Below are 25,599 nucleotides of genomic sequence, written 5' to 3'. Positions count from 1 at the left end.
CCCATTGTGTCGGGGATGTATTTTGGGTTGTTGGCGGACCTTGTATGGGTCTTGAAATGCCGTTTTTGTGGTTTGGACTCGTCTTTTGCTTGAAAAGAGGGGCGAGTCGTTTTTGTGCTTTTTTTTGTGAATGGTTTGGGGCGGGATTGCCCCTTGTTTTTTGTATTGCAGGTTGTTTTTTGTTTTTGGGTTTATCCATTTCATGCCGTCGTAATGCCGAAATTTCGGCTGACGTTTTTTGTTTGTAGGAGAGTGTTCGGAGCAGGCGGAGTTCATGGCTGCGACTCTTGAGGAGTTGTTCGGGTCGGGCCCGGTTAGTACTCCGGTTAGCACGCCCGCCGTGGTTGTGGAGGACGTTACTGAGGAGGAGAGACCTCCTGAGCAGACTGCTGGGGCCTCAGGGGCCGTCGAGGAGCGTGCATAGCCCGTTGTTGGGGCTGCTAGCACTGGTAGAGCTCAGACTGGGGCTGAGGCGAGTACCTCCGGGAGGAGGGTTACTTTGAGGGAGCGACGTCCTCGGGCGACTAGGCGGACGTTGCGGGACGTCAACAGGGTTGTTGAGTTGGGCCCTATCCACCACGTTGAGTCTCGGGGTCACAAGAGGCGGAGAGCGGAGACAGCTGAGGACGACGCTAACGTCGCGACCTGGAGAGCCAGGCGAGTTACGGCCCTGCGGGTGTTGCTTTTACCGGCGGCGCCAGAGTGGGCCGAGGGTTATGACGGTAGCCAGTTGTTGCTTCGACTGGACCGACACCTTTCCTACCGTGCTCACGAGGGCATGGTGAGTTGCATTCCCTGGTTGGAATTTGTCATTCATTTTTTTGAATTGTCGAGCCTAAATAGGCATTCTGACGTTTTCTATTTTTGATTTCAGGAGATCGGCACCATGAGGACTTTCTCGGGCTTTTCTACCTGCTTGGGCCTCTACGACGTTCTCCGAGCTGAATCGAAGGCGTTGATAGAGAGGTCGGCTTTTGGGCCGTTGGTGGCCGCTTGGCGGGACATTCACGGGTCCTCGAGTAGGTCAAACTTGTGTTTGATCCGCGCCATGTTGGATCGGTATTGGGACACGACGTCGTCGTTCCACATGGAGTTTGAGGAGGTCGGCGTGACTCTAGAGGAGTTTGCCATGGTATCCGGCCTTCCCTGTGGCGAGCTGCCCATTGAGTTTACCGCGACGCCAGAGAGAGTGTCTTCTCCTGCGGTCACTGCTTTGATCGGTACTGCTTTGCCGGAGCCTTCCGACGTCACTCCGTACCTGATTGCGAGCTCCTACGTGAAGTACCACTTCACTGAGAGGGTGGCAGGTGTTGCTCCGGCGCCGTTGGCGAGCCCGAAGGCAGAGGCAGTGGCCGACGCGAAGGAGGCGCGGCTGTGGTTGTGGTACTTCTTGGGTGCCACGTACTTTGGCGACAAGGGCGAGCGCTTGTCGACCATGGTGCTTCCTCTCTTCGCCGACCTTGACACTTTGGGTCGATTTGACTGGGTTACGCCGGCTTTGACGAGTTTCACCCGGTACTTGCACGCGGCGGTGCGTCCAGAGACAGTGGGAGTGGGTAGTGGTCCTGCCTTAGTTGGTCCCGGCCTCATCTTTGAGGTATGAGTTTTTTGTAGTAGTTTTTTTTTGTGAGTTTGATTTTGATTTTGATTTTGGCAATTTTTGAGAAATTGGCTAATTTTGTGTTTACTGTGTTTGATTACAGGCTTGGTTGTATGCTTACTTCACTCCTCTGCGTCCGGGGACCATAGACGGTGTTCCCTCGGCTTACCCTGCTGTGAGGGGTTGGACGGTGGGTCGGAAGAAGTCGACTAAGTCGACCTACGAGGACTGCAGGCGTCGCGTGAACAAGCTTCGGATTGCTGATGTAAGTTTCCGCTTCCTTTCCTTTCCCCTTTATAGAAATAGATAGAGATAGGATGATTAGGTAGCTTATGAAGCCCCCAGTTAGCTGAGTAGCTTGGTTTCGAATGCAGTTTGTTGGGCGGCCTTGGGAGCACTACACGGGTGTGCCGGCTGCCATCACGGAGCGTTTGCGACCTCGCGGCTCCTGCGCTGTGTACTTGAGACGGCGATTGAGCCGGTTTGGTACTTGGGCGAGCGTCTGTTCGCCGATGCCTTCACCGAGACTTTCGTCGTGCCGGTTGACCCGCCTGGGGTGTTGTTCCAGGAGTCGACTCCTGATGAGGTTGAGGAGCACCTTCACGGTCGGGGCTGTGAGGAGCTGTTGCTACGGGACGCCGACTACGACACCTTCTGGTTGTCGAGGCTTGCTTGGTAACCAATCGAGGTATGTTTTCCTCTTTTCTTTGTTTTCATTGCCTCCCTTGATAGGAGGGTTCGTCATTTTTTATGTGGATCCAAATGGCAGGGAGTCGACCCGCTGATGAGGACTCAGCCCCCAGCTTTCCCGACGGAGACCACTTTTCAGGGGCCGGGTGGCGAGGAGCTTCAGTCGCGCTTACCAGAGCCTGCGGTGGCCGAGGTGGCTGATGCCGACATGGAGTGGAGGTTGACTGTTCTGAGGGTGAGTGATGCGTGTCTTTTATATGATGTTTTACATCCCATTTTACACGCATTTCAGAGCTCATTCATGTAGTTTATGCTACATTTCTCCCTATTTCCGTCTACTTAGTGTTTTTGTACATTTTTGCGAAATGTGAAGAATCCAAAAAAATCGAGCTAAATCCGTCCCCGAGTATCCTGCATTGCATATGACGTGAAGTATTCACCCGAGGAACGAGCTTGGTGCGCATTTCAAGGCCCAAAAGACAAATCCACGAGTTTATAAGAGTCAAGTAGCAGCTCAAGCAGTCGATCGACCGGGTCCCTTAGTCGATCGACCAACCCTCGGGTTACAGAAGCTACTGTTCACTGCCAATCAGTCGATCGACCCCTCACATCAGTCGATCGACCAATATGCTATTCCAGACGAGAATTAAAAGACCGAGGAACTTGAAGCCCTTTAAGTTTAGGTTTTAGAATAATTGTTACGTAAACTTTCTATATAACGTAACCTGGAATATCTAGTTTTCATTCAGTTTTTAATCAAGTTTTACACAGTAACTTTCGGATTACTATTTTGCATAATTTAGGGTTCGGATCATTGTTGAGCATTGGATTTTCAGTTCTTATTCCTAATCTTTCCTCTGCAATCTCGGTATTCTACTGCCCTAATTTTAGTTCTTCTTTAATCTTATTAGCATAGAATTGATTGTTAGATTCCCGAAACCATCTTATTATTGCATGTTAATCGTTTGTTTTATCGCTTTACTAATGAATTCGATACTTTATTGCCCTAGTATTATTGTTGTTATCACTTTCAGTATGAGTAGCTAAATAGTTTGTGCTAGGATGTAGGCGAATTTTAGCGTAGGCGGCAAAGTATTGAACACGGACTGAATTAGCGTGTCGGTCGATCGATCGATCGACATTCTTGGTCGATCGACCGACCTCGTGAGGTTACCCTTCGTTTTAATTGATTTTAATGTTGTATTTAACGAATCGAATGCATGCGACCAGTTAGATGCTTAATTTATGACAAACCCATTAGATCGAAAGATAGGGTATGTTATTTGACCACCAATTAAAATGACTAAACTGTGCTGAGGTTGAAAGATAGGTATAGTTTAGACCGTTAGTCACTTTTCAGGACGAGAGTCAGTATTAGTGATATTAGGGACTTATAGCGAGATCGAAAGATGATATCTGTTAAGAGTGGACCGAGAGGACCTCTTGTTTCCCGCCTCACTTGTGATCGATTTAGACCTGTTTAATATGATGCCGCCGAAGCTTTAATGAACCGATCATCCTAGTACCCCTTTCTTTATCTGTTTAAGCCATCTTTTCAGTTTACTGTTTTTATTCTTAGCCTTAGACCAAATCAAATCAACCCCCATACTTGTTACCTTAGACTGAATTTAGACAACTAGAATTTACATCTGCCTCTCTGTGGTTCGACCCGACTGCCGCTAGCTATAGTTGTAGTTGGAAATTATAAATCTTATTTTTGACACCTCACGACGAGTATCAAATTTTGGCGCCGTTGCCGGGGAGGCAATAGTTCTAATTTTAGTTGTTTTATTTTAGTCTTTCTTAGTTTAAGGGACGTCCGTTCCTTAAACTGTTCTTATATTCTTTTTGTAGTTTCTTCTTATGCGCAGGTCGCAGGGTGGTCCACTACTACCATTCGATCCTGAGATTGAAAGATCCTTGCACGTAAAGAGGAGATTATTTCAAGACCAACAGTTAGAGGAAGAGCCTAGTTCTCGTTCTAGCTTCTACGAGAACGAGCTGTTCGAGGAAAATCCACCGTCTTCTCCCGTTTCCACTTCTTCAGCCGAGACAGTTACTTCTCCAGAAATTCCAGACATGGCTGAGGAAGCAAGTATAGCTAGTCATTCTGAGCCGACAGCTGAAAACTTATATAAGGGGTTCGAATTACCAGGAGATGTTAGGAAATTCGAACCAAAGACTTCATACATTAGCATGGTTGAGAAAAATCAGTTCGGGGGAGCTGCAAATGAAGATGCAGCTAAGCATATGGAGACCTTTATTGACTACTGCTATTCCATACCCCCACCAGCTGGCGTGACCCAAGACCAGATCAAGGAGACCATGTTCATCTTCTCCCTTCGTGATGCTGCAAGGGAGTGGTATAGAGATTTGGACCGAACCGTTCATGGGATCACCGATTGGAATTCATTGGCATTGGCATTCTACAAGAAGTACTTTTCTGCTTCAAGGACGATTGCTATTAGAGCTCAAATCACGGGCTTTAAACAAGGGTCGGATGAGAACTTCCACGAAGCATGGGTCCGTTTTAAGAAGTTGGTGCGAACCATACCGCACCATGGCTTCGAAAAATGGAGCTTGTGCAATCATTTCTATAATGGGTCAGACGACAATCGAGGGGCCATTTTGGATCTTTGACCAATGGCCGATTTGTTTGAAAACTTGGGGGCAACCAAGGGGTGGAAGATCATTGACGATTTGGCCACCCACAAGGCTGAGTACGGTAATTCCATAGGGAACCAGAGAAGAGCTGGTGAATCTTCCTCTGTTGCTGCGCTTGAAGCTCTTACTGCGAGATTTGACAAGTATGAACTAGGAGGAGTTTCTAAAGGTGGGATGTACCATGTCAATGCTGTGTCAGACGGTCCTTTCGTCTGCGAAAGGTGTGGAGCTGAGGGACACGTTTCGAAGAACTGCCCTAGTCCCTTTGAGTCTTGCGCTGCCTTTCAACACTGTAGGCAGACAAACACCTACTATGAGCCGAATACCCATCCAAACTTGAGTTGGAGGAGCCAAAATGTCCTGAATCCAACTCAACCTCCGCCGCAGCAGCAACCCTATGTGCCCCCTCATCAAAAGCAACAACAATATCAGAAACCTCCCTATGTGCCGCAACAATCGCAGAATTCTGAATTTTCCGAGCTTAAGAACCTGTTGCTAAAGGAGTCCCAAGCAAGAGAGGCCGGGATGAAGCTACTAGAGAGCCAAATTGCTCAATTGGCTAGCAAAAGTAACACTCGAGCTCCCGGACACTTGCCGACCAAAACTGACCAAAAGGAGACCTTAAATGCCATCACTTTGAGGAGTGGGTCCATCCTTGAGGGTCCTGCCATGGTCGAGGACGCTGTTGAAAAAAGATGAGCCGGAAACAAGTCAAAAGAAAGCTTCAACGAATAAATCAAAGAAATCGCGTCTACCAGGTATATCGATCGATCGATCATGATACACCCTTCGATCGACGACATACGGGTTCTGAGAGCTTCGGAACTGTAACTGGATCGATCGGCGAGGCGATGGTCGATCGACCAAAATTCCTGCTGATAGCGAGATTGTTCGTCCTCCGATGCCCGACAATTTGAGAGACTATTTGTTTCGGGGTTCGTCAGTCCCGAAGACATTAGGACAAGACCCGAGTGCTGATGGGTCAGTCCCGGCTCCGAAGTTCGATCTGACGACGGTTAATGGCTCACATTTGAGACGGTCTGAAGAAGGGTCAAGTTTCAACAAGGAGAAGGTGATGGACTTTCAACCTAAGTCCACGGATACCGGCACACGCGATTTAGAGGAGAGGGCCAAGGTACTTCTTACAGCCCCATATCCAGAGAGACTCGTGCCGACGAAGGAACAGGTATCTTTCAGTAAATTTGAAAAAGTTATTCGTAGTCTGAATGTACAAGTTCCTTTTCTCGAGTTAGTAAATCAAGTGCCTGCATATACTAAGTTTATGAAACAACTCCTGTCTAAGAAAAAGTCACTTGAACATGTGCACACTGTCGCTTAACTAAAGAGTCATGCTCTTACTTGTCTCACACTGCACCCCATAAGTTAGAGGACCCGGGTAGCTTTTCTGTTCCTTGCAATATAGGTACCTTCTTTATTGAGAAGGCATTATGTGACTTAGGAGCTAGTATAAGCGTCATGCCTTTGAGTCTAGCTAGGAGGCTTAAGTTGACCTGGTTTGCTATTACCGATATGACAGTACAGATGGCTGACCGATCTGCGGTCAAACCGATAGGGGTCTTAGAAGACATTCCAGTCCAAATAGGGAAGTTTTTCTTCCCCATTGACTTCGTTGAACTTGACATGCCTGAGGATGCTCATATACCCATTATTTTAGGTAGGCCATTTCTGCACACTGCTGGTGCAGTCATAGATGTCGGTCTAGGTACCTTGACTTTCAAAGTAGGCAAGCATTCTATTGTCTTCGCCAACCGGCTAAGAAAAAAAAGGACCCCATGTGGCTGTGACTTGTAATACGGTTTCTGAAAAGAAATCGTACTTTGTGCTTCCTGATTTGCCTGTCTCTATTACTACTTCTGTGATAACCCCTCCGCCCCAAACTGGGAGCAAAAAGGAGGAAGAATCTGTTGTTTTAGATGTTGCAGGAGCTGGTTTGGGGAAGGAAGAGCTGCAGGTCACTCTAGCTGTCACGAAGCCGATCATTCAAAGAGGAGGTCTTGGGTGTCTAAGCTATGGGACTGACGAGGAAGTTGAAGATGAGCCGGCCAAAGTGAGAGAGTCTGATTTGGATGCTGACAAGCCCAAAGAGATCCTTGACTGGGAGATGATGAGACTATTGATCCGTTTGGCCATACGGATGTGGAAGCTGAGAAGGATGCAGCTGCTAAGATAAGCACCGTTGAGGCTACCTCTAGTAGCCAGAAGCCGACGAAGTGGGCCATACCGTGGCCATTTTTGATCAACTACTAGTTGGTCACATGTTTTCCGAACATTTTATTGCTTTTAAACAATTTTTATTGCTTTTGTGTGCGCGAAAACTTCGCATTTTATTTCGCTTGCTTAGGATTTTTAAGTATTTTAGACTTTATTCTGGGTTTTGCGCAATTTTGGGCGCGTATTATTGTGCATTTGCAGGTTTTTGGACCTCATTTGCTCAAGTTCTTGAGCAAATACGAAGAAATAAGGAGTCTGAGATATTCTCGATCGATCGGCCCCGCTACATTGGTCGATCGACTGAGTTGCACTTTCCAGGAGCTACTGTTCCTGAAATAGTGGTCGATCGACTGCCCCTCTTGGTCGATCGACCAAGGACGCTGCTGTACTTGTTCACGACCTCTCCCCTGCTGTGTTTGGTCGATTTGCGGACTTAAGGGAGTTTTCTACTCCACTTTATTTTCCGTCAAATTATTTATTTCTTCTGATTTTTCATTTGTGCACAATTTTACCGCTTCAAAAATTGTTTTCTCGGTTTTATGCGTGGTTTTGATTTGTCTTTCAGGTACTTATTGGTAGCATCACTCTCTCTTTGAAACCTCCTAGCTCACGCTGGTTTGGGGAGGTTTCCTTTGCTGCGCTTAAAGTCTTGTAAGTTTCCGAGTCTTTACTTCATGTCTTATTTATTTCATTTTACGCAAATTCCCATTTCTCTTTTCTTCATTACATGATTTTGCACAATGGGGACATTGTGCGATTTGGTTTGGGGAAGGGTTTTGCGTCGCATATCATTTGCTTGCATTCACGTTTACATTTTGTTTTGCATTATTTATTTCATTTCTCTCGTATATGCAAATATTCAGAAAACATCAAAAAAATTGAAAAATTTCAAAAATTTCAATAAAATGCACGTTTATTTTAGCATATAGGTCGAGTCGGAACGGTAGTATTTCAATGATGATTTTTGCATTTGCACCTGTTTTGCCTGAGCCTTGCTTGATTAACATGTGATTAGTAGAATCGTAATTGCATATCTACGAGTTTTCGTTAAATTTCTTGCTGAGCTTGAGCCTTGATTTTGAAAATTGGCAAGCTACATCATATTTCTGAGAATTAGAGCCTATAACTGGTGACATTCATGACCGGTTTATCTAGGAATGTGAGTAGTACTCCTTATGAGACATGTTTCCTTAATTTGCATAAATATGAACTTGATCTACTTAATACCTGTATGCATTCGGTTTGTGGTTTGTTGACACATGTGGTAGAGGTTTCCCCTTATTCATTTTGCCCATAAGCTCCACACTGCCAAAAATATCCTTTTTTGTCCCGTTAACTACATCCTACATTTAGCCTGTCATTTGTCAAGCTAGTAGTCTGTGTTCGTGGGATTGTTACTACGTTTTTGGTAGTAAATGCTCAATTGAGATGATTGTTGGGAAAATGAAAAGAAGGAAAGAAAGAAAGAAATAGAAAAAAAAAATGAAAAAAATGATTCGAAAAAGAAAAGAAAAAAAGAGTTCTGTACTGTTGAAGCAGTCGATCGACTGCCCTTATAGATCGATCGACTGAAAGTCCGAAAAAAAAGAAAGAAATCAATTCGCATAATTCAATCTTTATCTTTTGGCGATTTTTGCTCCCATGTTTTATTCTTACTTCATGGGGAGTTAGTTGATTACTTTTATTTTGGAGATTGTGAGATTTGTGCTTGCTATAGCACCGTTTCGTTTGATTATGAGCAAGAAGTTGGATGTTGCCGTTTGGTTCCGTTTTGGTACTAGCTTGATCACCTGTACCTCCACTTTACCATAAATATTTTGCCTCTTCTTACCCATACCTCACATATCCACATATATACCTCGGCATGTGTCATGGTCATTTTGTTGGTTGGAATGCGTATGTACGGTTGTAGAGATTATTTTCATATTTTATTGCCGGCATGTTCTTATAGGTCGTAGTTAGGTGAGAGTCTTTACAAAATGAATTCTTTCTATCCTCTTATATATTCACCTGTGCTTATGAGTGATATGAGCGACCCGTGAGAGTCCGATTTGATAAGTCTTTATAGTTGACAGTTCAGCATGTTTTTAACGACTACATAACTCGTTTGCATGATTCACATTGCTAATTGATTGTTGGTTATTGCATTAAATTGGTTTAGGTTTTACATGTTGCATTTCGCTCTGAGATTGAACTCGTTCCATTAGGTAATTAGATCGAGTCTAGTTCTTGCTTGGGGACAAGCAAGGGTTTGGTTTGGGAAAGTTTGATGCGTGTCTTTTATATGATGTTTTACATCCCATTTTACACGCATTTCAGAGCACATTCGTGTAGTTTATGCTACATTTCTCCCTATTTCCGTCTACTTCCGTGTTTTTGTACATTATTGCAGAAATGTGAAGAATCCAGCGGAAATCGAGCTAAATCCGTCCCCGAGTATCCTGCATTGCATATGACGTGAAGTATTCACCCGAGGAACGAGCTTGGTGCGCATTTCAAGGCCCAAAAGACAAATCCACGAGTTTATAAGAGTCAAGTATCAGCTCAAGCAGTCGATCGACCGGGTCCCTTAGTCGATCGACCAACCCTCGGGTTACAGAAGCTACTGTTCACTGCCAATCAGTCGATCGACCCCTCACATCAGTCGATCGACCAATATGCTATTCCAGACGAGAATTAAAAGACTGAGGAACTTGAAGCCCTTTAAGTTTAGGTTTTAGAATAATTGTTACGTAAACTTTCTATATAACGTAACCTGGAATATCTAGTTTTCATTCTGTTTTTAATCAAGTTTTACACAGTAACTTTCGGATTACTATTTTGCATAATTTAGGGTTTGGATCATTGTTGAGCATTGGATTTTCAGTTCTTATTCCTAATCTTTCCTCTGCAATCTCGGTATTCTACTGCCCTAATTTTAGTTCTTCTTTAATCTTATTAGCATAGAATTGATTGTTAGATTCCCGAAACCATCTTATTATTGCATGGTAATCATTTGTTTTATCGCTTTACTCATGAATTCGATACTTTATTGCCCTAGTATTATTGTTGTTATCACTTTCAGTATGAGTAGCTAAATAGTTTGTGCTAGGATGTAGGCGAATTTTAGCGTAGGCGGCAAAGTATTGAACACGGACTGAATTCGCGTGTCAGTCGATCGACTGACATTCTTGGTCGATCGACTGACCTCGTGAGGTTACCCTTCATTTTAATTGATTTTAATGTTGTATTTAACGAATCGAATGCATGCGACCAGTTAGATGCTTAATTTATGACAAACCCATTAGATCGAAAGATAGGGTATGTTATTTGACCACCAATTAAAATGACTAAACTGTGCTGAAGTTGAAAGATAGGTATAGTTTAGACCGTTAGTCACTTTTCAGGACGAGAGTCAGTATTAGTGATATTAGGGACTTATAGCGAGATCGAAAGATGATATCTGTTAAGAGTGGACCGAGAGGACCTCTTGTTTCCCGCCTCACTTGTGATCGATTTAGACCTGTTTAATATGATGCCGCCAAAGCTTTAATGAACCGATCATCCTAGTACCTCTTTCTTTATCTGTTTAAGCCATCTTTTCAGTTTACTGGTTTTATTCTTAGCCTTAGACCAAATCAAATCAACCCCCATACTTGTTACCTTAGACTGAATTTAGACAACTAGAATATACATCTGCCTCTCTGTGGTTCGACCCGACTGCCGCTAGCTATAGTTGTAGTTGGAAATTATAAATCTTATTTTTGACACCTCACGACGGGTATCAGTGAGTTCCTGACTCGAACATTTCCCCCATTTATACTTTGCCTTACATTGTCTTGAAGGACATTTTTGTTTTGTAGGTGACGACTGTCAGTCACCAGAACTTGTGGCGGATGGCTAACCGCTGGAAGGCGCTTGCTAGTGACCTGGCTACGAGGGAGGCTCGGCTTTCTCAGGTACGTTTTGTGTGTCGTATTTCGTGTATTTGGTGTTGTGTTTCACGTTTTTAGATCTTGAGGATCTGTTATTGTGTTTTGCAGGGTACAGCGGATCCGGCGGAGCTTGCTCGGGTCCGTGCGGAGTTGGAGGCAGCCAGGTCGACGATCGCGGGCCAGGAGCTGGGGATCATCCGTCGGGACCAGGACTTGAGGCGTCACGAGGATGAGCTGCGGAGTCGAGACGCGGAGATTGCCTCTCTGAAGGCTCAGTTGGCTGCAGTGGGGGAGCTTCACGTCGAGATGGAGCGTGAGACGCTAGAGAGTTCCCCGGAGAGGGAGTCTGAGCTGGTGGTGGTGTCTGCGTTGGCGGCGACTCCTAGCGAGACTAGGATTGGTCCGACGGGAGACGTCGAGTAGTTGTTGTAGTTTGTCCGTGTCTTGGACTCTTGCCTGTACATATTTACATTTTGCGTGAGGCGGTATGTATATATGTGTTTTTGGATTGTGGTTTATTTTGTGATTTTGTGATTTTTGGCTTTTTGCGTTGTGTTTCGGAGGAGCGTTGTTGGCTGTCGATTCTCCTTTTGCTTTGCACCAGTTCCTGCATCGTTAGTATAGAAAACAGGCAACAGATAGCACATACGCAAAAACATAAACACGTAGAAGCAATTGATTGAAAAACAAAAATTAACCAAGATAACTTGAAGTTAAAATTTGAAATTTTGAAAATTCTGTGACAAATCGTCGTGTTTGGAATTCAAAAGGAATTGATTTGAAAATTTGAGCAATTAACTCGTGTCGTGAATTAAGTTGCATCGAAATTTTTTGAAAATTGACTCGAAAAATATAAAACTCAAACCGTCAAGCAATAATTTTAGAAAAAGATTTTTGCGAGTATATTTGCTTTTTGAGGCCAAGACTCGAATTTGTGAGCGCTTGAATTTTTGAGGAAAATTGATGCCGTGTTATCAATTCTCGAATTTGATTTTTGATCTGCGAAAAAGCGAAAAATTTTCGGAATTTCGACTGACATGGAAACGATCCGTCGCGGATCGGGGCGACTAGCCCTTCCCCCTTTTAAAAAAAAAGAAAGAAAAATCCGTATGTTTAAAGCTGCGTCATGGAAACCGTGTCGGATTTCGTAAAACGCGAAAACTAGGAAATGTGAGTATGAAGAAACACAAAATTTCCCGGATCATCCCGAAGAGGCGCGAGGTTCCTGGCGGGAGGTTTGAGGTGTCAGGAAAAACACATGTTGAAAGAGACAAATCAACAGCGGGAATCCTGGGGAAGCCTCAAAGAGGCGCGAGCTGCTCGGCGATGGAAGCCGACTCTCCTCTTTTTCTGAAAAATGCGCTGATCATTTTGTATAAATAGGGACGTTTGCGCTTCATTGTTTCATCATCCGAAACACAAAAACATCTCTACAAAACCTCTTCTTCTTCCACAAAAATATTTCATGGATGCTTTTGAGAACGCATTGCGACAATGGTGCCGGGATTTGTCGCCTCCCGAGAAGTATCAACTCGATTGCATGGGAGTTGGTCAATTATTGGTGCTTCGTCAAGTCAAGGTGCAACCTTCGTTTCTTGAAGAATGTTCTCGGCTTTGGGATTCGAAACATCATGTTTTCGTTTTCCCGAAAGGCGAGCTTTGTCCTCTTGCCGAAGAAATTGGAGTCATTGGTGGGTGGCCGGCTTGTGCTCCGGTGCTTCCTCTGACTCGGTTGTGCTACAAGGAGAAATTCCGTTCCATGTTGGGCTTATCAACAAGCCAAACCAACTTTCTTCTTGCTCCACATGGTGTGGATATGTTGGCTCTTATCAACATCTTTTTGAATCGGTTAGATGCTAATGTCTCGGAGGTGGCTAGGAGAAGGTCTCTTGCATTTTGCCTTGTCCATGTGTGCCTCTTTGTTGATGTCTTGAAGAAGGAGGGGCCAAGATGTCATGGTAGCATGACCCTTATCCATGTGATTGAGCAAATGGAGCACGGTAGAGATCCATCATGGTTGGTGCTTGGAGAGATTATCCAAGCTTTGGACAAGGAAGGCTCTTGTGGAGAAGCTCCCTCTTTTGGATCCCCAAGGATCCTCCAAGTGTGGCTATTGGAGAGGCTAAGGTATGTAGAGCCTCCGGTTAATCCTTCTTCTTACTCCTTCCGTCACCTTACTATGAGGAAGAAGTTGTACCCGGATAGTTTTGCTTCCACCGAGGCCTATTGGGCCGCAAGATTGGCGGAGGAGGGTTGTCCTCATATCTGTTGGGTGGTGCCGTGGTGGCACTTGAGGTCCTTCACGGGGTTCCACGCTTCGGGTGCTAGTCCTCGTTCTTTGATGGTGGTGGGCTTGAATGTTGTTTCCTTCATTTATCCCGAAAGGCTCATGAGGCAAATGGGGCGTCAACAAAAGGTGCCCGCTCAAGATACCCTTGTCCAAGAGAATGTTTTCCGGAACTCCGAGCTTGTGGAATTCTTTGAAAGGTGGTGGGCCACTCGGCCACTTTGGGAGGTGCCAAACCCCGTTGCCACGACATGGGTGACTCCCGCTTATGTGAAGTGGTCACGTGCTCCGTCCTTGGAAGAGAGATCCAAATTTCGTAAGGACGAGGTTGTTGACATGAAGTATCGAGAGGTTGGCAAGGCCAACCGTGCCTTCTTTGAGGAGTATGTTGATGGAGCTACTCCCGATGTGATGAGACCACCGAAAAGGAGGAGTTCCGGTCCCAAGAATATGGTGGGCCGTGCATTGGCTCGTCTTGGGTCGAATATGGGGTCTTGTGCTAGACCGGAGTCCGTCGCCGTCTTAGATCCGTTTAGGATCCGTTCCGAGGAGGAAGTCCATGCTAGGCGGGCCAACAAAATGAACAAGGGGAAGATGTACCCCGAAGGAAAAGGCAAGGGTAGAATGGAAGAGTGAAGACCTCCATTACCCACTTTATTATTATGTTGTATTATTGTTGTAGGTTTTTATTATGTTGTACTAGCTAGTTGTTGTGTGTTTTGTGCTAGTTTTACTATGTGAGGTGTGTTAGTTTGACACCTTAGCTTTGACAAGTTGTAGACTCGTCGAGCTTTATGACGTGATGGCTCTGAGGCAGAAAAACGGCTCACATTACAACTCAATCCGACACGGTTCCAAGACTGAACGCAGACAACACAGAGGACGAGACCAAGATCGACTCAACAAGACGGGGTGACCGTGTGTGGTCCCTCGGTGCTGACTCGATTTATGACGTGACGGTGTTTGACCGAACCTTTGACACGAGTCCGATATGACGGCGTGACGCCATTGGACGGGTCTCGTGGTGAGACGACTCATAAGTAAAGACCCATAAGTACGTTTGCTTTGACTCGATAGACACGAGGCGGAATTGGAATGGTGGACTGAAGTTTTCGAAAATAGGCATTTTCAAAAAGATTCATTTGTCACTTTATTGGGCTGCTTCCGAAGATAAAAATCTCCGCAAGTCGATCAGTTGAAAAGGGGTTGTCTTAAGTTTATCTGCAAAAGACGGTTTGAATTTGAGTCGGCTCGGAAAACAGTGCATTGCTTCCCAAGACGGTTTTGAAATTCAAAATTGTATCTTTTGAAAATCGAGTTTGAAATGTTTGAAAAGGTCTCGGGGACGGTGTATGGTCCTCGGGATCTCGAAAGTGTCTCGAGAAAAGGGTGTGTGCTTTTCTCGGGTTTTGAAAGAGCCATTGTCGGCGCGAAACGGGTTAAAATCCGTGTCTAGACGCGGCGATTATAACGGCGTAAAAAGGTGATTTTGAAATGGTTATACAAAACCGGGTTTGAAAATCGTCATTACGACGACCTAGAAAGGCATGTTGAAATGGTTATACAAAACCGAGTTTGAAAATCATCATTATGACGGCCTAGAAAGGCGTGTTGATATGGTTACACAAAACCGGGTTTGAAAATCGTCATTACGACGGCCTAGAAAGGCATGCATCGGTCGGCGAAAGACCGAGGTTTGAAATGGCCATTATACCGGCGCGAAAAGGTGTTTTGAAAGTTTGAAATGACACGGAATGACTTATGATCAAGTAGCACATAAGCACTCACAGTTTCATTATATTATGCATCATGCTGACCCGGGTTTTGGCTTAAAAGGGTGGGTTACACACCAAGAAATCAAACCCCGATTTGCGAGAGGGATACCAATACAAACAAAATGTTTAAGGAGGGTGCCCTAGCCTCGTGCTCGAAAGTGATGAAAGCTCTTTGACGAAACAGAAATGTGTAACGTCACTGGTATGCTTGACTCAATCGGGATTCGAAACGCGGGGATGAGAAAACTCACGCCGACGAGACGAGCCAACTGGTCGAAAAGGGTTAGGTTGTGGGCCCGGACAAGGAACCCGACCGTGACCGTAATATCAATCAATGCATTCCAACCAAGACCTCGTTCGAGTCTCACCATCTAGGGATCACAAAGACGTAAGTGTCCTAGTTCTCCCCAGCGGAGTCGCCAATCTGTGGTCATGGGCCACGTCTCGGTCTGTGGATTTCGGGCCACCTACCGGTCCGTAGTCGCGGGCCACCTGCAAGCCCAGTCTATCTGTAGACATGCATCGGTCTTTTGAAAGCCACGCTCGGCGGCGTAAAAATGCCTTCGACCGGATCGTTTTAGATCGGTCGGTTTCGTCTCGGTAAGGGTCTCGAAACGATTAGAGATGTTCGGAGTCGCCACCAAGCATTTGTGGGATGCCTGGAACCCGTTCGAATTCCACTTTATACCTCGGTCAAATCGAAGAACAAAGCAGCGTTTTGACATAGGTACTAAAGATAAGGAAATCGTCCCTCTTTAGCATCTTATCTCTAGAATGACTCTCGTACGCCCTGGATAAGGTCGTCCACTATCCAAAGTTTCTGAGTAAGAGGTGAAGGTACGTATTGGGAAGCCCTTTAATCAGACACCCAATCCCGCCCGCGTTTAGCAGCCTCTACTGATCGATCTTGGTTGGTTGAATGCAAAGGTTGATAAAACGGTTCAAATGCATGAATGCGCATCCAATGATTTAAACCTAACATGTGAGAGCTTTCTAAGTCGGTTGATTTAATCCAAGTATCAAGTATAAGATGTCAAGTTGGATTAATGGTTGATTTGCATGCAAGACGGAAATTAAACATCCATTTACCGTATTAGGTTTAGGGAGCATAACATGATCCATTTGTCTTAGTAAGGCATTTTGCAAATGTGGTTTTTAACAAACTAATAGTCATCTGATCCGTCCTATATCCGGGTTAATCCGGAGTCGGGATCGTCCTAGACTAATGCTGGAAGGGAACAGGCCCTGTACCAGACGGCTATAAGAGGCGCGAGCCAGCCGGCGGTGTAAAGGGGCCTCCCTCTGGTTTTGAAAATGAGAAAAGGGGAGCATGTTTGAGGCGCGGTTTAGCCAACGGTTGTATGCCGTGTTCTGACTATTTAGAAAACGTTATAAAACGTGTTGAAAATGGGTATTTGAACCCGGTTTGATTTTGAAAGGGTCGTTTAAACCGCACTTGTTGATTTGAAGAACTAGACTCGAATAATCATCATTATTTGATAATATTCGGTGTCGGGTTCGGTTTGACAAACTTGAAATGAATAGTTTTGAAAATGATTATGGACTAATTGTTTTAAGTCCATTTTGAATGTAATTAGTCGATACTCATCATCGTACCCGGGTTAAAATCCGGCATGGTATGTAGAACCAAGGATGATTTTGTGTTGGTGACTAATATGTTTGTTTGAAAATATGAAGAAATGAAATAAAAGGCTTTAAAATAACTTTTGAATGTCATTAACCAAATATTATCACCGAAACACTGATTTAACCGTCATGGTATGAAGATCCAAGAGTGAAAAATGCTTTATGGTTAAAACATGTGCAATAAAATAGAAATGGTTCGAAAATACTTGAAATGGTGAAAACCGATTACAAGTATGAAAAATGGATTAAGGGAAATGACGAGAACAAACACGGTTGATCTCTGGTCTGAGTACCCCATTTAAGCGTGAGCCTGTTGGCGACCCAAGGGGCTTCTGCCTCAGACCAAAAATCGGTTTTGGCTCGTTTATTCCATGTTTTGGTTCATGTTATGCATATTTTAGCATGTTAGAGTCATGAAACAAATGAAAACATAACAAAAGAGGATTTTTACACCCTCATACTTACATGTTTGGTTATGGCGAGTAACCGACGTAAGTGTAACAACTCGTTTGATCGGAAAAAACTCGGTTTAAAACTGTTTTGGTAAGTAAAAAGAGTGTTTTAATGTTTAGTGATGGTGTAGTGGTCAAAGTGGTCGGACAAGTGATTTAATGCACGATGACGGTACCAAACAATGTGTAAGGCTCGTGTTTACGATCAGTAGGTCGTAAATACGCGTCGGATTGTGACTTAAGAAGTCGAGTCGAGAATTTTAAGGGAGAAAAGAGGGGGCGGACACTCGCGTAAGTCCCAAATGGGTGGCATTTGAGAGGTATTTATAGGAGAATGAGTGGTTGTGTGAGTTTTGAGCGACGTGGCCACTTGGGCTGCTCAAAGAGGCGCGAGCCACGTCGCGGGTCTTCGAGCTGTGTTGTCGCTTTCACAACAAACGCAATCATGATTTGTTCTATCCTAGGTTTTGTAGTCACATGTTTGGTACTTGACCAACATGAATCCGGGAAAACTTAGCATAGAAGGTTTGAGATATTTTGGTTTTTGTGTTTGACTCGTTGTTGGAGTCGGGATTTGAATTTTCGAGTCGGTTTTTGGTCCGATGTCGGTTTTGACTCTAGTTAGTGTCATCGCGACCCCGTCGTCGTGCATTAAACACTCCAGGTATTTTTGAAATGTTTTTAAATGTTTTGTTTTCGAAATCGTTTTAAGTTTTCCGACGTAAAGTTGTACACAAACTGTCGATCAAACGCTGCGATCCCAAAACATGTTGTAGTCCGATAATCATCAGGTGTTTGTTGGAGTCTCAGCAGATACTGGGTATCTACAGTTGTGTTGTGTTGTACTGATAGATGTTGTTGTTATTGTCGTATCTTATCTCAGTACTGACCTTGTGTGGTTGTCTTGTTGTGTTATGTGTCTGCCGTGATCCCTTATGGTGAGCCGTCTGTCTTAGCAGGTGTTGATGTTGTTGATAGCTGGAGTCCGGGCAGGGATGAGTCTTCACGAGATTTGATAGCGATAACGTGTAGCCTTTGAGTTGTATCTTTTATATCGTTTTTTGGTTTTTAATCACTTGTAATATAACATAATAGTTCTTTTATCGACATTTGATTATTACTGTCCTCGGGCAACCGAGATGGTAATGCCCTTATATGCTAAGGAAGGCCTAGTTAAGGCTCCTCTAGATATGGGGGTGTTACAACACACTCCTTCATAGATATGGTTTCTTCAAACTACTAAGCCTAGAAGGATACCAATAAATCACCTCCAAGTTGTGTCAAGCCAGGGTACCTTTGTCCTCAATCGTTAAATGTTTTCGTCAAGAGTAGACTCCCTATGGTGTTAGAAACACTGGAGGATCGCGGAATTCCCCTTCTTGCCTAGACAAGAAGAAGGGTCATCCCCTCTCTACCATGCACAAAAGTGGATATGATGGATAAAAGGATCAATAGTAATTGAGTTTCATATGGGAGTTTGCTTTTGTTGTTTGTTTTTCCCCCCAATTTCTTGTGGCATTTAACATTTGAGAACATTTTCTTTTTGCCATTTCTTTTGATGTTTGGCATTTTAATACTTGACAACTTTCAACTTTTTGCATTTTCTTTTGAACATTTTCAAAGTCACCCCAATTAGTAACGAGGGTGCCTTATATTTGAAGCATAGGATTTTGTTTTTCATTTTTGTTACTCCTCTTTTCTTTTCGATGCATTTGCAAACTTTTTGACTTTTCATTTCATTTCTTGAACTCAATATTTTTGAACAATTTTTGTGCCCATTCCCTTTTTTGATGACAAAATTATGGTAGAATATGGATGATTGTTGCATGGTTTCAAGGGTCACCTTGGAATAAACGGTAGCCAAGGAGTTATCACACCACAAGGTACTCTTGACTAGGCCTTAATCCATGGGTCAAAGGATACTAGCATGACACATCCTAGGGTGTTTTAAAAGTATTCTAACAAGCAAAGTCTTAAGAAGAAAAAGTATCTACTAGGGCCTATGTACACTTGTCAAGCTTCCCAAATAGACGGTTTCACAAAATTTTTCTAACATGCAAACTACATGCCATGATGCAACTGACATTTATACATCCTAATGCATATGCTTCTACCAACTAATATGCCAATTAATATAAATGCAATCCTAAATTGACATTGTTTATACCGCATCAATCAAAATAAAGGCACATAGTCATTAACATAAAGAGGAAAAAGGAGATTGAAAAGATCATACCATGCGGTCTTCAATATCCTCATGTCTCGGATGTGGCGTAGTCAATCAATGTGAAAAAGGATGAACAAACACAATATATACAAAACAATATATATACAAGACTACACTACAAAGGAAATGAACATGTTTTTGGATTTTCAATTTTTCAAATTTTTTGGTTTTTTCGAATTTTTTTTTTAGATTTTTTTAGATTTTTTATAAAAGTCAAGTTAGAATTTTCCATCCCCACACTAGTATGGGCATTGTCCTCAATGGCCAATACGATAGGAAATTATGCAATAAAAATGCATGATTTTTAAACTAAATGCAAACTATACTAAACTACACTACATGATGCATGTGTTTTTGTTATGGCGGAGAGCATAATTTCGATTAGCTCCCAATGTATATGCATGGACTTCCCCAGACCAAAATAGACATTATTTCTAATGTCAAGAATTTCGGGGGAGTTCATGCACATGGAATGCAATGCATGAAACTAAAATTTGTCATTTTGGATTTTTCAAGTTGGGAACAATAAAAATGAACACCTTAATGTTGCCAAGGTGTTAGTCCTCCAATGTTGCTAGGAATCCAATAAAATGATCAAGATAAAAGAAAAACAAGAGAAGTAGACAAACCATAAGGGAGGTGTAAGAATGTAGGAGCCTCCAAAAGTTTCCTAATCCTCACCCATCGTATCATCATTATCATCATCTTCCTCGCTTGAGGCATCATAAACCTCCATATATGTGGAATCATGTCCACTCTCACTTTCACTTCCTTGTTCTTCCTCACTTTCCTCTTCTTCTTGAACTTCTTCTTCTTCTCCTTCTTGGTCACCACTCTCATCAACAACCATTTCCTCTCCACCCGGTCTACCACCACTAGAAGTGCTAGGAAATAATACTTCCCTATCCGCCCAACTAGGCAAAGGACAAGATGGATCAAGAAGTCCTTGCCTAGCTATATGTAGAAGGGGCGGATATTGGGCCTTGTAAGCATCAACTCTATCATTGTAAGCTTGTTTATGCATTTCCCTCATGAGTAGAGTCAAGTAATCATTTCCCGCCTTGGCATCTTTGGGGTTGAACTCGTGGTACTCAAATGGGTAAGGTGGGGTGATAATGGAGGAGGAGGGCTCGACAACTTCATCGCCTTGGTGTTGAAAGATATACTCGGTCTCTTCGGAGAGTGGTAGAAGGTAGTTCGGTCGGTGAACATTCAATCGGCAAATTTTGCTAGGCAAAGTGAAGGATCTAGCTTCATTTGTCAACCACCCAAACTTGTTGTCAAGAGTATCATTCTTGACCCACTTAAACTTTAGAATTATGGTGGGCAAATCGATAAGATGGCCACCTTTTACCGGTGCATAAGTGTTGTTCTTGTTGAAATCCCGGTTAAAATTCTTAGCCAAATAGGTAACTAGTCCCCCATTGGTAATAAAGGCCGTGCCTTCTTTGCCACAATCAACATTAAGCCATCGATCAACCAAAAGTCGTAAAGCATTGTATGGCTTGGTAAATTCTCTCCCAATGTTCAAAGCCGACTCAAGAAGAATAAAATCGAGTTTGGTAAGATGATTTGTGTCATTTCTAGCTATCAAGGTATTCCCAATGACCTTATGTCATACTCTAATGCCCGGATGGTGGACTAAAAGAGCACGACAATCATGAAAACGTGTGAATTTCCTTCCGGAAATTGCCATCCAAAGAGGAGCGGGGTCATACTTGGTAGGCATCTTTGTAAATTTTGCACTATCACTAAGGCCAAATATCTTACCCAATTCGTCATAAGATAAGAATCTATCAACATTTTCAAGACGAAACTCAATGACGGTTCGAGTCTCCACCCTTGTGACTTTCAAAGAACTCAAAAATTCCAAGGTAAGGGAGGCGTATGTCAATTCTTGCATTGTAAACAATTTACTTAACCCCATAGACTCGAAAAAGGTCTTAGTTTGTTCAAGGACACCCAACTTTGACAATGCATCTTCACAAATAAACTTAGTAGGCATGATGGTTTTCTTAGCAAAGAGAATGAATTTCTCCCTATGAGAGTCGGAAGTGAAAATTACCTCCGGATAATTGGATAATTGTTCAATGACCGGAGTTGAGGTAGTAGCTTCCATAGGGGGATTTTGTTCTTGAACCTCCAACCTTGCCTCATGGACTAACAATGCCTTTGATACTTGTTTTGCTCGAAGAGCTAATTGCCTTTTGGAAAGTGTCTTCTTTTGGGGTGTCTTGTTTCCACCTTTTGTTCTTGCCATTCTCCTTTGCTTAATTACACCAATGAAAGATTGAAATCTTCAATTTTTAGTAATGCCCAAATTGATTTAGGATGAATGAATGTTGCTTTGTGTCCTAAAAATCGACTCAAAACTTGGAGATTTTGGTGTTTGAATCACTTGTTATTGCAAAAGGAGTGATTAATTTTTGTTGTGAGGGAGTTTGGATTTTATTTGGTTGAAATTGGTTGAGGGAATTTGTTTTTGTTGATGGAGAGGATGAGGGTTTTGGGGTTTTGGGATTTTGGGTAGTGTTTGTATTTTTAAGAAATGAGAATGAATGAGAGAGGAGGGTTTTAAAACAGATCCGTTAATTTTGAACCTGCAGTGGGAGACAAGCGGGCCAGGGGTCGGGACGCTCGGATTCTTCAAAAAAAAAAGTTCAGGAAAAGACGCCACAGGACGAGCGGACCGCAGGAAAGACGAGCGGATTTCCTCAGCTGGGACGAGCGTCTTTTGTTTTGGACGCTCAGATTCCTTTCCAGGGAGAAATCCCAGAATTTGGCGGCAAAAAGACGAGCGTGTTTCTTGATGGACGGCAGTCCAGACTGGGACGAGCGTCTTTCTGGCTGGGACGCTCGGATTAACAGTCAGACCCAAATATTATTTTCTACAGCTTCACCAGACGAGCGTTTGATGGTTTGGACGCTCAGATTTCTTCAGGACGAGCGGATTATCCCTCAGACGCTCGGATTCTTCCTTGACCACACGGATTCAGGTCCATCCGTGGGTGCTTCGTAACCCGTGTCATTTCATTCTTCGATTCTTGTGTTCTTCATTGCAGGGGCACTACAAAGGCATGAATAGCCTAGGCAATTGCTATCCCCACACTAAGTCTAAGCACTACACAATAATAAATTCATAAGTCCCTCCCTCACTTCTCTCAAAATGCTGAATATCTTGATCAAGGCACAACAATTTAAATCCAAAAAATGACAAAAATGCAATAAAATAATTGAAATGCAAGTTAGGGAGTTAGAATATTTACAAATGGTGGTTTAGGGAGGACTCCACCAAAATCTCATCCAATGTGAGATGTCAAGGGGGTATGTTCAAGGTGTTGTTGATGTTACTCAACACCTTTAAGAAGTGGTCGAAAGCTTACTAATTATCATGATAAAGATCCTCAATAGATCTTTGCACTTGTTGTTCTCCATGATGGTCTTGGCTCATAGCATTACCAATATAGGGATTGAATATCCCTTCAAACTCATCATCCCAAAGACCGCATACTTCGTCTACTTGCTCACTAAAAAAGTCTTGAGTTGATAAAGACAACTCTCCTTCCTTCTTGTCTTGGCCAATGAGGCCTTCCTCTTCACTTGTCATGGGTGAGCTTTTCAAGCTCTCATTGTTGCAATTTCCTTGCTCTTTTGATGGGGTACCATCCACTTTCTTTCTCCATTGAAATTCTAACTTCTTCCTATCATCCTTCTGGCTATAGTGATCAACCATAAAACATGGCTCATGCAATCGGGGAGCTCTCATGGTCTTGTCAAGATTGAAAGTGATGGTTTCATCTCCCACTTCAAGGGTGAGCTCTCCATGCTTCACATCGATCACCGCTCCCGCGGTGTGCAAGAAATGTCTTCCTAAGATAATAGGAATGTTGGAGTCTTCTTCCATGTCAACAATAACGAAATCCACCGGGATGAAGAATTTTCCAATTCTCACGGGAACATCTTCCCATACCCCTAAATGTGTCTTTGTCGATCTATCCGCCATTTGAAGCATGATGTTGGTGCATTTGAGTTCTCCCATTCCTAGCCTCTTGCTAACCGAATATGGCATGACACTAACACTTGCCCCAATGTCACATAAAGCTTTGTTGATTGTAGTGTCACCAATAGTGCATGGAATGGAGAAACCTCCCGGATCCTTGAGCTTTGGAGGTGAACTCCCTTGAAGGATGGCACTACTCACCTTAGTGAAGGCAATAGTCTCAAGCTTCCGGATTGATTTCTTCTTTGTAAGGATGTCCTTCATGTACTTTGCATGGGCCGGAACATGATTGATCAATTCCGTGAAAGGAATCGAGACTTCTAAATTCTTCACAATTTCCATGAATTTTCCAAGTTGGTCATCAAACTTAGGCTTAGCTTGACGACTCGGGAATGGAAGTCTAATCACAATGGGCTCCTTCTCTTTGGCCTTTTCTTCGTTTTTCTTTGAAACTTCTTGATTGGTGGGTTCTTCTTCCCTAGAGTTTTGCACAACTCTTTCCTTGTCACTAGCCTCTACAACTTCATCCTCAACTTGCTTCTTTGGCCCTTCATATCTTGTACCACTCCTCAAGTGAATGGCACTAACCGTTTCATGTCTTGGGGGATTACTTTGAGGTGGTAATTGCCCCTTTTGTCTTTGAGAGCTTCAAGATGCTAGTTGGGTCATTTGAGTTTCCAACATTTTTGTGTGGGCTAGGATGTTGTTGATGGTGATGTCTTTTGCTTGGCTATCTTTTTGCATTTGAGTGAAAAATTCTTGTTGATTATTTTGCATTTGGAGGACCACTTTTTGAACATTAAAACCTTGGTCATTTTGTTTATTGTATGGAGTTTGATTTTGGTAACCTTGGTTTTGGTTGTAAAAGGGTCTTTCATTTTGGTTTCTCATTGGAGGTGGGGTGTATGTCGGTTGAGGGTTTTGAACATTTTGGCTTTTGTATGAGAGATTTGGATGGAATTTGGTGTTTTCATTGTAATAGTTGGAATAAGGGGTACCACTTTTGTATGCTTGAAAAGCATTCACTTGCTCACTTTTTCCCCTACATTCAGTTTGGTCATGTCCCAAAGTTCCACAATTCTCACATATTCCACTTGGAATCGATGAAGATGCTACCATGGCATTAACATGTTGCTTTGGTGATTTTGAGGCTTCTTCAAGCTTAGCCATAGCTTTTTCGAACTTCAAGTTGATGGTATCGATATGAGCACTAAGTTGAGCACCTAATTGAGTAATAGAGTCGACTTCATGCTTTCCTCCTCTAGTAGCCTTGCGAGGTCTACTATATTGTTAATTATGGACCGCCATTTCCTCAATCTTGTTCCAAGTTTGATTATCATCAACTTCGGTGAACATACCATTTGATCCCATGTTGAGAATGTTTCGGGAGTCTTCATAAAGACAATTCCAAAATTGTTGTACCAAGAACCACTCGCTAAGTCCATGATGAGGACATGAGCGACAAGTTCCTTTGAATCGCTCCCAAGATTCATACAAAGATTCTTCATCCCTTTGCTTAAAAACCCGTGATTTGAGCTCTTAGCATGTTAGTCTTTTCCGGAGGGTAGAACTTTTTGTAGAAAGCTAGAGCCAACTTCTTCCAAGAGTCAATTCCAAGAGTAGTCTTATCAAGGCTCTTTAACCATTGTTTCGCGGTTCCAATTAGAGAAAAAGGAAATAAGACCCATCGAATTTGGTCTTGGGTCACTCCGGTTTGTGAAATCGCATCACAATAGTCACAAAAAGTCTCCATGTGAGAATGAGGGTCTTCAATAGGCATCCCCCCAAATTGGCTTCTTTCGACTAATTGAATAAATACAGATTTTGCAATAAAATTTCCGGTTATGTGTTGTGGTGTGGGAGTACCATTGGGTAAGTTCTCCTCGGTTGGTACGGAATGTGATGAAAACTTAGGCATTGTGGGTTGATTGTGTGGTTGATTTTGTGTTGGGTTCTCCTCACCTTCTCTTGCAAAAGGGTTGATGAACTCAATAGTATTTGGTTGAATATCTACAACCTCACCAATACCTCTCAAAGTATTTCTAGCAAGTCTTCTATTGGTTGTCAAAGTCCTTTCAATTTCGTGATCAATGGGTAACAAGTTACCTTGT

The 25,599-nt window shown here is 43.2% G+C and overlaps 1 non-coding gene across 1 annotated transcript; it reads left to right on the top strand.

The window, feature by feature from the left end:
* Positions 1–24,926: 24,926 nt before the first annotated feature.
* On the top strand, positions 24,927–25,034 carry LOC141654459 (small nucleolar RNA R71). The gene has a single exon (XR_012548018.1). It is a non-coding gene; the product is annotated as a small nucleolar RNA R71 (small nucleolar RNA).
* Positions 25,035–25,599: the final 565 nt, after the last annotated feature.

Source organism: Silene latifolia, chromosome 4 (genome assembly GCF_048544455.1).
Source record: "Silene latifolia isolate original U9 population chromosome 4, ASM4854445v1, whole genome shotgun sequence".
Taxonomy (NCBI): Eukaryota; Viridiplantae; Streptophyta; class Magnoliopsida; order Caryophyllales; family Caryophyllaceae; genus Silene; species Silene latifolia.
The sequence above is the reverse complement of the archived record's forward strand: the minus strand, read 5'-3'. Positions and strand labels throughout refer to the sequence as shown.